The following is a 12768-nucleotide window of genomic DNA, read 5'->3' as shown; positions in this document are numbered from 1 at the left end:
TTATCATTATTGTTCTTTTAGCAGCAGTTGATCTAAATAATATGAAGTACAGAACTTACTATTACGCAATCAATTGGATTCACGTTTCGTTGGGAAAAATGAGGAATATGTTATAGAGATCGACCATTACTGAACCATCAATCATACTTTTTTTTTAATTCCTGTACGAATACAGTCCACCGTGGTTTCCGGATATGACGGAGAAAGGTGAACAGAAGTTTAATTTATCCAACGTCACAAGACTAAATCGAATTTAAAAGCGGTGGACTAGTCGAAAAACGATATCCGTTCTCACCATTGACATGCTGAAGCATCTGCTGCTATGTGTAAACGCGACACAGTTTTCGTTTTAGTATAGGAATTGCAAAACATTTTTTGTTCTTTTTGTATTCACTATGTTCATTAAAAGATTCATAATATTAATTATTAAATTCCGAGTACAGATTATAAAAATTAAATGACTCTCTCTTCTTATACACGTGTATAATAATTTTATTATTTAGATATCGTATTTCTTCAATTTTCTCTTAATTTTCAGAAATAATGAAATTACCTAATAGATGCATCTGGTATGAATGTTACATTTACTACAACGCTAAACAGGTATAATTACCTTTCATCAACATTCTCATTTTTACCAAGCTGTGAATTTATCAAGATAAGTATCACAAGATAATATTATCATTTCCTGGGGGAAAATTATTCTTGGACCACTGCCAAATTAAACTTGGCAACCATCACGAGTCCCAGAAATCGTGATGATCTGACAAAGCCTCACCACAAAAAGATATTAACGTTAAGTCGTCTGTCTGTAAGAATACGTCTCACTGAGAGATATTGGATATGGTCTTTCATTTTCAAACTGTTTATGAATATTTAATAAAATATATAATTTACGTCTTATTATTAAATATCTTAATAATATCGAGAAATAAAATTGAAACGTTTAACGTACAATTACCCTAGCTACTTGTACCATCAACAGGGGAGAAAGAAAGAGCGGAAGAATAGAAGCGAAATGATAAAAGCAATGTACAATAGTAATAACGATAATGCTGTCGAACAATATAGGGAATGAAAATACGTATGCTCAATAAGAGTAATCATTCTATTGTTAGAGCAGTAGCGAATTCTGGATATTGGCAGACAGTGATAGGACAAAGAGTATACCCATGCATCTTCTCTGCCGGTTATTATTGGAATAACGTTCCCTCAACCACGGCACGAGGGAACCATAGAGTACGTATTGTTTCGTATCTATTTAGGTTGCATCAACTCGTTAAATATGTTACCGAAGTTCAGTATTGTTTTCTTCTCAACCTTGCGTGCATGGCAACGTGATTATTAGCCGCATAGAAATGAGGTAGGAAATTGAAGGTGGAATTAATGGATACATTTTAGTCGGAACTTTCACGTTGTTAACGCGAAGTCCTCGTAACGGTGTAAGTCAAAAGTTTGATGTATTATACGCGTGTAATCATATTTTTCAATTGAACTCCCGTAGGTATGATTTATTTTATTTGTCAAATAAATTTATGTGTTCGCGCATGCTTTTAAAGGATTCTTTCGTTATACCTATACTAAGACGTACCTGTTGACCGGAAAATATTCTCATATAAGAACGAAAAGTGTATTCCCGTAAACCCATATATTTGGCTAATTTTGTGGGAAACATTGACAGTCGGCCTTATCGCGCTGCCACCGGAGTCGACCCCCTTAAAGAAACCACCCTCTATAGAGGGAATATAATTTAGCTGGACTTGAAAAGTCTTTATCGATCATAAAGTTTACTCTTCATAAAGTTTATTCTTCATAAAAATATTTCTATTCGATTGTAAAAACACTTTCATTCGAGTAATTTCAACTAAATTCCTTCCAATTTCCCGCAATCTTCTCTTTTTCTATGCAACTAATAGTGTATTTAAGAACAGGAGAACGAATCTCCATACTTGAATACATTATTAAGCTAAAGTAAAAGCACTTATTCGGTCGAAAAGTAATCAAATTTCTGGCAAAGAAAGTTGCCAAACACAATTTAAAGTTTAGATGTAAGTCGCTAGCGTAAAACTGCAAATGCATTGTCTTCTGCCTCCACTTCTTATAAAACTTTTCCCCTGGTTGTTTTATAAATTATGAATCGGGGATGTAGGGACGTACTATGTCATGTCCCATCAAAACGTATTAATGTCGTCAATATTTTTTATACGTCGCATACTTCGCAATGATTTCCCTTTAAAAAACATGGTCGATAAAAACGTATCATTTTTGGAAACAGGAATTATGTTGCAATGAAATTATATTAAATGAATTTACGTTGCATCTCTACTATTGCGACTCTAAATACAATAATAAAATTGAAAAATATCTTATTTGTGTCTATGTCACCTCTGCATGTTGACAAAATCTTCATGTAAAAATTCCCCAAAGTGTCAGGTCCTCACAAGTATGCCAAGGCTTCTTCTGACGCGTGTGATGAAAACAACTTCGCGTATTCAAATATACGTAATCGCGAAAACGAGCTGTATAAATCAATATGGGTGAGCCAGAACAGAGAATATGTGACAAAATTACGGATGAACAGATTCGAGGCAAAACAACGTTTGCAGCATGCAGTTGAGTCGCTATACGGCAGAGCAGTGTGTCTCGAACAGTTCGTAGAGAACATTTGACATTTGCCCGGAACTAGAACGAAATCAAAGTAAGGGAACCCACGAGTAGGTATCGCGTGCTCCATCTCTATCTCTCTCTCTCTCCCTCTATCGCTCTTTCCGTCAAATAAAAGGGCAAGCTCAAGAAGCCGACTCGCGAAGTAATATTTCAAAGAGTCGACAGTGGAAATTCGCCGCTGGCTCAGGGGTTGCTCAACTCGTTTAATTATTTCTTACTTGACTGTATCCCGCGACAGTTGAGCCCTTGACGGGTCATACCGTGATTTCCCTCAAAATTTCAAGCGCCCAGTCTGCTTTGGGTGAAGGGAGAAGATTAACTCTTCTCCTCTTAATTTTTTTATTGCCTCGGAATTTAGCTACTCAACTTTTCGCATTCCGCAACTGTTTTAATGAACTCAACCCACTCCTGCAATGATTACCTATTGCGAAAAATTCTCGTCGGAAAACATCTTCACGCTTCTTTTTTTCGTTGTCTATCATGTTTCGTAGTAATTTAATTCAACAAGTTTTTTATTTTCTTTTATGTTTAACATGAGAAACAAAGTTATTCACCTTTCTTTTTAATGACTCTATTTCTTATGTTAAATATTATGAAAGGGAATGGAATTTTGTTGAATGAAAATGACTAATCCGAAATTCCAGGCGTCACGAAGTTTATAAAGTATCTCATACGAGATTAAAAAAGGATCGTAGGGAATGGCTGAACTACTATTTAGTCTCACTTACACAGAATAGCAGTAAACTGTAGAAAATGATGATAACTGCGTTAGATAGTGGCGGACGTGCCAAGAGCACTGTTCCGGTTAATATCTCACTAGTTAGAATTATTATACTTCATTTCCGTGTGATTAGATAAATTACTTTTACACCGTCCTTGTATGTTTAAGTGTTCCAGGAATTATATACTCCAATACTAATCATATCGTCATTTTATATGTATATGAGAAATTATGAAATTATGACATCTACAGAGAATTGTTTTAATTTTACTGAACCAATACATCTATTGTTTAGACAATGTTTAACATTATTTCTACCGAGGGTGTGTGAAAAGACATTTTTTCGAATTTCCATTTATTATCATCAGTTTAATCGTATTTACTCAATTTTTGAGAAACTAAATTGGAAAGACGAGACAAATTGTTTTAATTTTATTAAATCAATACGTCTATTGATTGATGTACTTGCTGTTCTTAATAATCGTTAACCGTGTGTAACTACGAGATGAAAATAGGTGTAAACTTATTTTAAATGGATCAGATTACAGCAAAGGAGTCAGTACAGCTCGTGTAGCTTCTCAAGGGAGGAGAGAAAAAGAACGGGGCGTAATATCTGAGAGACTTGGCTCCTGATCAAAGCAGAAACAAATTCGGTAGGGGGAACTCCAGAATCCCAGGACTCGGCACTTCGTTGAATGAAAAAATAACGCTCGTAACGGCGTTTTCGAATACACATTATTAGAAATCGGAACAAAGGGTAACTTTCGTTAATTAATAGACGTGGGAGCAATGAGGGTTTCTCATACGTACGCGGATGCGAGGCGCGTTCTCTGAATAACGGGGCAGAAGAAAGAGGTCGCCGAAAGAGAACGCAAGGGAAGACACATGGTACGACCGTATGTGTACTCTACGCGAAATGGACTGTTTTACACTAATGAAAATCAGTGGCGGAACAGTTTCTTAATAGAACCCTCAGCGTGTAAAAGTTTCGAGTAAGAACAAACGTTACTTCCGTACCGTTCTTCTTCACCCTTTTGTGATATTATCTTAAAAAGATGCAATTTTACTANATTATTATATGTTTATTTTTTGGAATCCTGGGAGATATACATATATATGTATTACTTTATTTCCGCCGTTGATTAAAAATTAATAATCCCCTATACAGTATTTAATTTTCATAATCAATAAGAAGAAAATTGAATCTCGATTCAAATTCGAGGCGGAGAGAAAATTTCATTGAATCTCGCACACTTCCGCTTCGATGGAATCTCAAATCCATGAATAAACAACTCGCACGAGAGCAGAACTAGCGGTAAATGTTGGAGTGTAATAATCCTGAGTGGAATAACATTCTTTAAGCTATATTAATATTTTCCATGCGTCTCGATTTGAGTTTCATATTGAATTCTGGTACGTGCGTGACCGAAGTGAAATTCTGTAGAATATCTTGAAACAGTTCAATATATTGAAATTCATAAATGGGAACAGAATTGGAAAACTATATTCTTATCCCGTAATTTGAAGAGTCTGTGGTACAATTGAAAACGATTGTACGAAATGGACTACTGATTTCAGTAGTACTTCAAAAGATATTTTCGTTTTATACACTGCTTTCTGTTAAGAGAACCTTTATGAGATAATTGTACTTTAGTCTAGTACGCAGTCTTTAATATTCAACTCAAAAGGAGACAAATAAAATTGAATAAAAAGAAACTTTGTTCCAAGTTCCAAACCAGTGAATTCGTTATTTCACTATTACTTCTTGTTAATTTCCGCTTCGTTTCCCTTCGTCTTCAGCTACAATCTCGCATATAATCTAAAAATTTGTTACACAGAAGCGTACAAGAGTGGCACAAAGAGGAGAGGAGCGACAAAGGAAGTAAATCGATTTATTCCTCAATTCCGATTACCCGCGTCTATAGTTTCCTTTATACCATAAAACTTAATGCAACTATCTGCGTTTATCGATGTATCTTGATGATCCGTTTACACTCTCAACGCGACTAACAGTATGATTTATGTATTCAAAGCCAAGTCTACTTTGATGTATCATTACGGTGCACACTATTTTTGGAGAAATCGAGGTAACTAAAGAAAGATCACGAATGAGCTTGCAGAGTTCCAATTAAATATTCGTACACGATGAATCGGTGTATTTATTAAAGTTTTACGAAGTATGAAGGAATTCGTGGAACCACTGGAGTTGACTTATCGCCGGAGAAGAAATGCACGGGGTTCCTTAATCGTCGGCGAAATAGGCAGTCGAGAGGAAGGTACACCGAACGAGTTTCGAGCCGGACTTCTAGAAATAAAGGGTTGGCTCGAGGTGAGTAACGACGATGGGATTAAATTGCGAGCAAACAAAGTAAAGCGGGAAATACGTAGAAGAGGTAAAACCGGGACGAGTCGTCGGTGCATTCATTGGTGCCTCTGAATACGCGACATGGTCGAGTCTCCCTCGGTTTTAGGCACCGGTGGACCTGACGATAAATTTTCGTTAATTCTTGGAATGCATTGGACGATCGCGCCGCCCTTACGAAACGGGTGTCATACCCCTGACCTACGCTCTGATCCCTCTCTGTCCAATTTGTCTAGTCCATTTTCGCGTCACATCCATCATCCTTGAGTACTGGACCGATCATCCAAGTAGTAATTTCACAGATTATGTACACACGTTTATTGATATCATTTATGAAATTCAGAATTGACAAATAAACAAGTACTCATATTATGATTTTAATATAAAATTGATTAGCAATGTTCTTTTTCGAGAAAAATAAACTGAAAGATTTTTAATATATTTTTGATATATTGATAACGTTAAGTTTCTCTTTAATATAATTTCTATGTATTATAGTTACTTAAATAAAATATATGTGCAATACACAATATGCAGTATATAAAATGAATAAGAAGCTGATGAGATAAGAAATGAATAAAATCATCGAAACATGTCTTTTAAACAGATATAAAAAATCTTTTATTTTGTATAAACTGTTTAGTAATAACCATACAAAGTACGATGACGTCCAACCAATACTAATTTACATTTTCTTAAGATTTGAGTCGAAACCTTAATCTTGAGTTTAGGATTAAGTCAGGACAAGATATAAGACCATTGATAATCTTACAAGCAAAAGAGATATCTAAGGCTTTCCTCCTGACTTCTAGTGTGCCTAAATTAAATCCTCCGTACAGTAGAGTCATGGATGTGACATATTAAGGGAATATAATATTATATAACTCTTATGTACAATTGAAGAGTAAACTCACATTGTAGCAATTACTGTAATAATGCGGATAGCTATTTGCCCAATCGATTATTTCAATGAAGTAACGGAAACTTCCCAGTGGTTTATCGAAACGTATTCCCTATTGTATCATTATATCCATTAAGAATACTCCAGTTCTATCTGTTCTTTGTTACCCATACGCGCCGCATTTCCCAGAAGTTGCAGGATTTTTATTCTAATAAAACGTAATAGAGCGAATTGATATTCGACGACTTATAATAAATAGCATAATTCAATAACAAGAAAGTTTTATGTAAGGTAATGCAAATTGTATGAAGAGAATTATATCGAACCCGTACGTAGAGGAAACTGTTATATCGCTTAAGTAGTCTTTATGAGATACCGTAAAGTGAGATCGCGATTGGAAAAGTTTAGCAAATACTACGAAACGGCTCTTAATTCGACCCGATAAAAAACAACGTTAAAGTTCGTCTCGACGGAAAGAAAAACAACCGCTGGAAGATAATAGAAGCTGTTCCGTAATTGTTAATTAAGTCGCTTATCCTGCGATTCGATATGCAAATTTCCATCGCCGATAACTATGTCTTTGTTCCGGGAAATTTTCTGCCGGCGCGCATTTCATCCGCGCTAATTGTGGTAACATAGAACATTAATTTCCGCGTACCCCTTCTAGTGTGGATACTTAACATCGCTCGTTGAAAGTTTGCGATCATGTCCAAACTTCCACGCGTCGGGCGGGAGAGGCGGTGCGGGGGCACGCGGAAAGATTGTGCGGAAAAACGGGAAAAGGAGGAAAAACAAAAAGTGGGTAGTAAGCGGGAATCCTTTAATCTTCAATAATCTCTTTCGCAGTCACTAACAATAAGTATTCATGGTGGAATTTAACGAGCCAATTCAAAGCGTCGTTACCTGGCGTAACGCCAATGATATTTCCGTGGAATCGCGCTGATAAAAGGAATCCTCGGTTATCAAGACGTAATAATATCATTGAACACCGAACGTTTACCCCTGTTTAACACCTAAGCAGGTTCTCCTTTTAGAAAAAAGTTCGGCTTTATTGCATGATCACTCCAACCGTTCTCGTGAGTCGGCGGAAACGACGCGCGATCGTTGCCGTTAATAACGATACGCAGTAATGCCCGGGATTCTCGTGATATCACAGTTTTTCCTCATCTACAATTATAATCAAAAGCACGATGCTTGGTAACATTTAACTTCGTGGCGATGACCGTCGGAAATCTCGAAATAATTGTAGATTTTATTTTCTAACGTGGAACATCTGTTGCTGTCATTTAAACAATTCTTAATCGGACCAACGGTCGTGAGGCACAGATTCTTTTTAATGATACTGCGTCCTTTAGCCCTTTTCCTCAGGAATGTTTAATGATCTTTAAATGAAATTCTTGGTTTAAAGAATTCAATATATGTCATACAAATGGATTCATTTGTATGGTGGTACCAGACGTCTGAAAAAAGTTTTCCGTGCTCGGATACCGAAATCCCCAGCCAGAGGACCCTGATTTATTATACATGTACCGAGGTGGTACGTCTCATGAGTGCATGATATCCTTTCTCAGTACAAGAGTTAGGTTTTTGTTTCACGTTTTCCTCTAAATTGTTTGAGATCCTTAGCTTTCGTAGTTTAATATTTGCATTTAATTATAAGGAGACTTCTTTTCTTCCATGGTCTCTCTCTCTTGCTCCCTCTCTTTGATAATAATATCAGATAAAAAATTATTATAATGAAACAATTATCATTTTAACTAGAGATTATATTTAATTCATTATAAGTTTGTATTTTTATTCTGCTAACTTGAAATTGAAAATATTTGTTGTAATTTTCATTGAGTTTCCGATTAATTTTATTCACTTTATTAATTCGTTAGCACTGTCAGTATATTTTGATGAGAGTAAGGAAACAATTACCTTATATTCCAAAATATTAGTAATAATTGTACATAATGATTTATAGTAGAAATCTCATTAATACGCGAAATATCTGATATCAGTAAAATGTACACAATGTATGTGCACAACATATCGCGTTCTGAATATTAAATTGCCATTAATTCTGTATTGTATTTGAATTAACGCATTTGCTAATGTTAGAATAGATTATCCTGAAGCATGATACGTATGTTTTCATTATATCTATAATCCAATGTCTCTTCACAATTTCGTTAATGGTACATATAGATTAATATTTTATGATTTTTTCATCCGATAAATGCATAAGCATCCGCAGTTTACTGATGACCTTAAAAAATTGTGATAAATAATCAACTCTATTTCAATTTCTATGACAACGATCTTCATCCTGTAAAAATTATTTGAAGTTTCGTAAAGCATTATTATTTCGACTATTGGCATTGTTTGATGCAACATCAATCATAACTACCCATTGGTGCAGAATTCAAATTAAATAACCGAATGCCACTCGCAATCTTTGACTTCTACCGCCCTAAACGTGTACATTTGGATTCAAAAAAAAAGTTGAAACGTGAAGGATAACTTTCGTTGTTTTCCCCGTGAACGGGTAAGTTTCGTCCGTCAACTAAAAGCGATTTCGCCATGCCAGCTGACGGTGTAATACGAAGATGGTGTAAAATGAATGTCTGCGAAGAATATCTAGCCGGAACGGAACGTACAGACTCGAAACCGTATCGCACCTTCCCTTTATTCGGCGGAAACGGGGATGCGGGGGCGGGCAAGAAGGGGTCAGAAATTAAAACGTATCGATCGCGGATTTACCACAACCGACGACTACCTGTACACGCTTTGCATGCCGCCGCGTCGCGTCGGATTGTATACTGCGGTCTTCCGGTAGCGGACACCGGCACGGCTCAGCATAATGCTCCCTGTCACGGGCCGACTTTTTTCTTCGGATTGCGAACCGTGAAACAAGAGACAGTCCGGGTGCGCGAAATCTGACCGTTACAATGCTTAAGAATTCATTTTCTCCGACGTGAAGTGGAACACGTCCATCCATTTGTAACGTGCACACAAAGAAGAAAAGAAAGAAAGAACGAAAGAAATCATCCTTCCCTTCCCTCCCCTTCCTTTTCCTTTGATCTTCCTTCTCCGCAACTTTACATCGCCCGTACCTACCTAATTTGCGCTCGTTCCGCTTCACCGAGTCCTCAGTCCCTGTCGACGACTGTGGGATTCCTTGCGCGTAGGCCCCGGCCTCGTTTACCCCGTAGAACAACCTTAATTCTTCCTCGAGTCAACGAATCCCTCTTGTCATTAGCAATTAAGAACTACCCTGTCCGTTGTAAATACGATTTTGTTCGCCAATGTCGATTCTGGTCAACGAGTCATTAAGGAATGTACAGTATTAACGTCGCTTTCAGTCTACAGTTTTCTTAAGTATCTTATATTACATGTAATTATATCTCGATTTAAGAGTACCAACTAGTCTTAATTTTTTAAATGAAATGTATTGGTGCCACTTGACGATATTAATTATCAATCGTTAAATCGCACTTCACAAGCAATTTTTTAGTTTCATTTCGCCGATCTATCTGCTGAAAAATGTAATTTTATTCACTTGTTTTTTTTCAAGTTTTCACCGAAATACGATGGCGTTTATTTCAACGAGCTCGATCATAACAGACTGGTGGAAAGTGCGACCGATCACGCCAGAACCGTGTCTTCGACGCGGCGATCGCGCGCGTACTGAAAATCCCAGTAACCATCCCCATCGACCGTCTCCCTCGAACCGCCCCTTATTCCAACACAGCCACCCCACGACGACGCGTAACCGTGTCCACGGTCGGATGGTGCAACTGTGTAAGCGCGAGTTACGCGCGCAGCATGTGCATCCAGCAGAGATTCGCGCTCGCTCGGACGGACGGCTTCAAGTTCCAACGAATTGTCGAGCTCGCCAGATAGTTGCCGCAGTCAGTCGAAGGTGCCGCGATCATTAGTTCAGTCAATGAATCCCGGAGCATTCCTGAGATTCCTTTTAGACGTCGAGGCGAAGAGCTGGAGAAGAGGATTGACGAGCGGGCCTCTAGGACCGTTTTGAACCGCGATCACTGAAAGGTGGAAGATACATACACAAACGCTTCCGCGAATTAAATACCGCCGACGTTGCGGAAAATGCGGCATCTCTTTGATGAATGTGACTAAGTCCTGCATGTTAACTGCTGTGAAAACTTTGTCCCGACTAACAAGAATTGTCTGATTTTGAATCAGTTAAACGCAGTTTAATTCAATGCTTCGGTCTAGAATCGTATATCGTGAAACTATACTGACGTGTTAAAAATTTTATATAGAAAGTTCCATTTAAAACAATCGAGAGGAAAGAATTCTGTAATTGTATTACTTTTGTAACGCGATACTTATTTTGTGTCTTCTGCTCGACGCACAGTCTCTCTTTATCTCTCATCACGCGTTGCCCCTTTCTACGTCCGATGCTTTCGTCAAAACATAACAACAGAATGGATTTGCATACATAGATTCTCATTGTCAGAGAATCAAGACAAAATTCGTTTTAATGTTTACTTTAAAATTCATTCAAGGGCCGCTATTTTATTCAGATTTAATTAATAGTTTATTATTGAAACTTTTTATTTCTGCACGACTTACCTTAGCATACACACACGTTTGTATTGTAAAGAAATTAAATTCACGCCTTGTGGTAAGCAAAACTAAACTGAAGTTTTGCTACGAATATAAATCCGAAATTTGAATTTCTTAATTTAATTTTTCCAGGAAGTTCTGTAATCATCGAAAAACGTGATAAAATGTGCCATAAATATTAACTTCGCTCCACGTGGTGCAAGTGTATAAGTCGCATTGAACATCGTCTAAGCCTATTTGAACATTGAATAATTAATAAATCCATAACTTAAACATAAGAGAATAAACCGGATGTTCAATGAATTTTTGTTGACCTCGTGAACGATAGAGAATACATGCTTTGCATGAGTTCCTCTCTCTCTCTCTCTCTCTCTCTCTCTCTCTCTCAAATTCCAATAAACTCTTCCATTAATTTTCTTTTCCTTAATCACCTTGCTTCGAGTCTCCCCATTTGGGCACCCGATCTATTTTCATGTCCTATCACACTTAATTAGTATACACATATGTGTTTTACACATGTCCTGTTTTCGTAGTACAAAAGACAGACAGATCCTGTTTTCGTAATACAAAAAACAATCGCGCAAATCACTCTCGTATAATTCTCCCTTAACTCGTACTTCATGCGCGATAGTAGGAGCGGTTCGGCCTTCTTAAAATTTCATATATGTGGAAACTGTCGAGAGAAACAGGCGAAAGTTTTGCGAATGTTTTCGGTTTGCTTAGGAAAGTTTCAAACGTCTTGAATTCGGTGAAACGTAAGCGAAACTTTCGGGGGAGCTTTATTACTTCAATGGATTGAGGACACGTTCCACGCAATCCCTTCCTCTTTTACTATTACAATTATCCGCCGCAAATCATCGAATCATTAAATTCTGTATAAATGTATAATAATAAAATATTTTAATGGTGAATTAATTGTACAAAAACTTTGGGTGTACGTTTCGTCCAGAACCTGCCAGGTGGACTCATCAGTAAGGCTATCCCCAGCAGGTCCTTGCCTTAGACGTAGGAGAAGGTGGGGGAAACACAGTAGTAGGAGAGGACCAAGGAGGCACTGGCACAACACTTCACGATCATCGATGATCCTTAACGACGGCCCTGTGCCGCGTCGATTCAGATTTCCAGACTTATCCGTCTGTATCTCTCCACCTGCCTCACACTGCTCGAGGAGGGGACTCTAAACTCTGAATTCCAGACATTCCCGTCTGTTTCATCACGAACGTACCTCATACTCTCGAGGACAAACCGGTATTGATTCATATAGACCCTTGTGTCTTTCGTCATCTTTATGACATCTCTGTATATGCCTACGTAGGCGACCATTTTTGTCTTTACGACTCTCACGAAGACTTCAACTGCGTCTTCTTTCTTGCCTTCCCTTATGAAGGACTTCCGAAGTTGCTCTGGCTCTCCCATACTCTCTTCCAATCTCCTCACTACATACGATCCCCGTTGTCTTCCCCTTTGTTTCAGACGGAAACGGTGATGGTCAGGTTTTATATTTTTTGCTTCTAAAGTTTGCCGCCCCTGTCGCCG

General features: G+C 37.6%; 1 protein-coding gene across 2 annotated transcripts in view; it reads right to left on the bottom strand.

The window, feature by feature from the left end:
• The window catches only part of LOC108622292 (histamine H2 receptor-like), an 80738-nt gene extending 70400 nt beyond the window's left edge, over positions 1 to 10338 (bottom strand). For both annotated transcript variants that reach the window (XM_018020080.2, XM_018020082.2), the window contains exon 1: positions 9754 to 10338. The gene's annotated coding sequence lies outside the window, so the exon portion shown is untranslated. The remainder of the gene's footprint in view (positions 1 to 9753) is intronic.
• Between the last annotated feature and the right edge of the window lie 2430 nt (positions 10339 to 12768).

This window comes from Ceratina calcarata, unplaced genomic scaffold (genome assembly GCF_001652005.2).
Source record: "Ceratina calcarata isolate Rehan_Ccalc_2016 unplaced genomic scaffold, ASM165200v1 scaffold213, whole genome shotgun sequence".
Taxonomy (NCBI): Eukaryota; Metazoa; Arthropoda; class Insecta; order Hymenoptera; family Apidae; genus Ceratina; species Ceratina calcarata.
The sequence above is the reverse complement of the archived record's forward strand: the minus strand, read 5'-3'. Positions and strand labels throughout refer to the sequence as shown.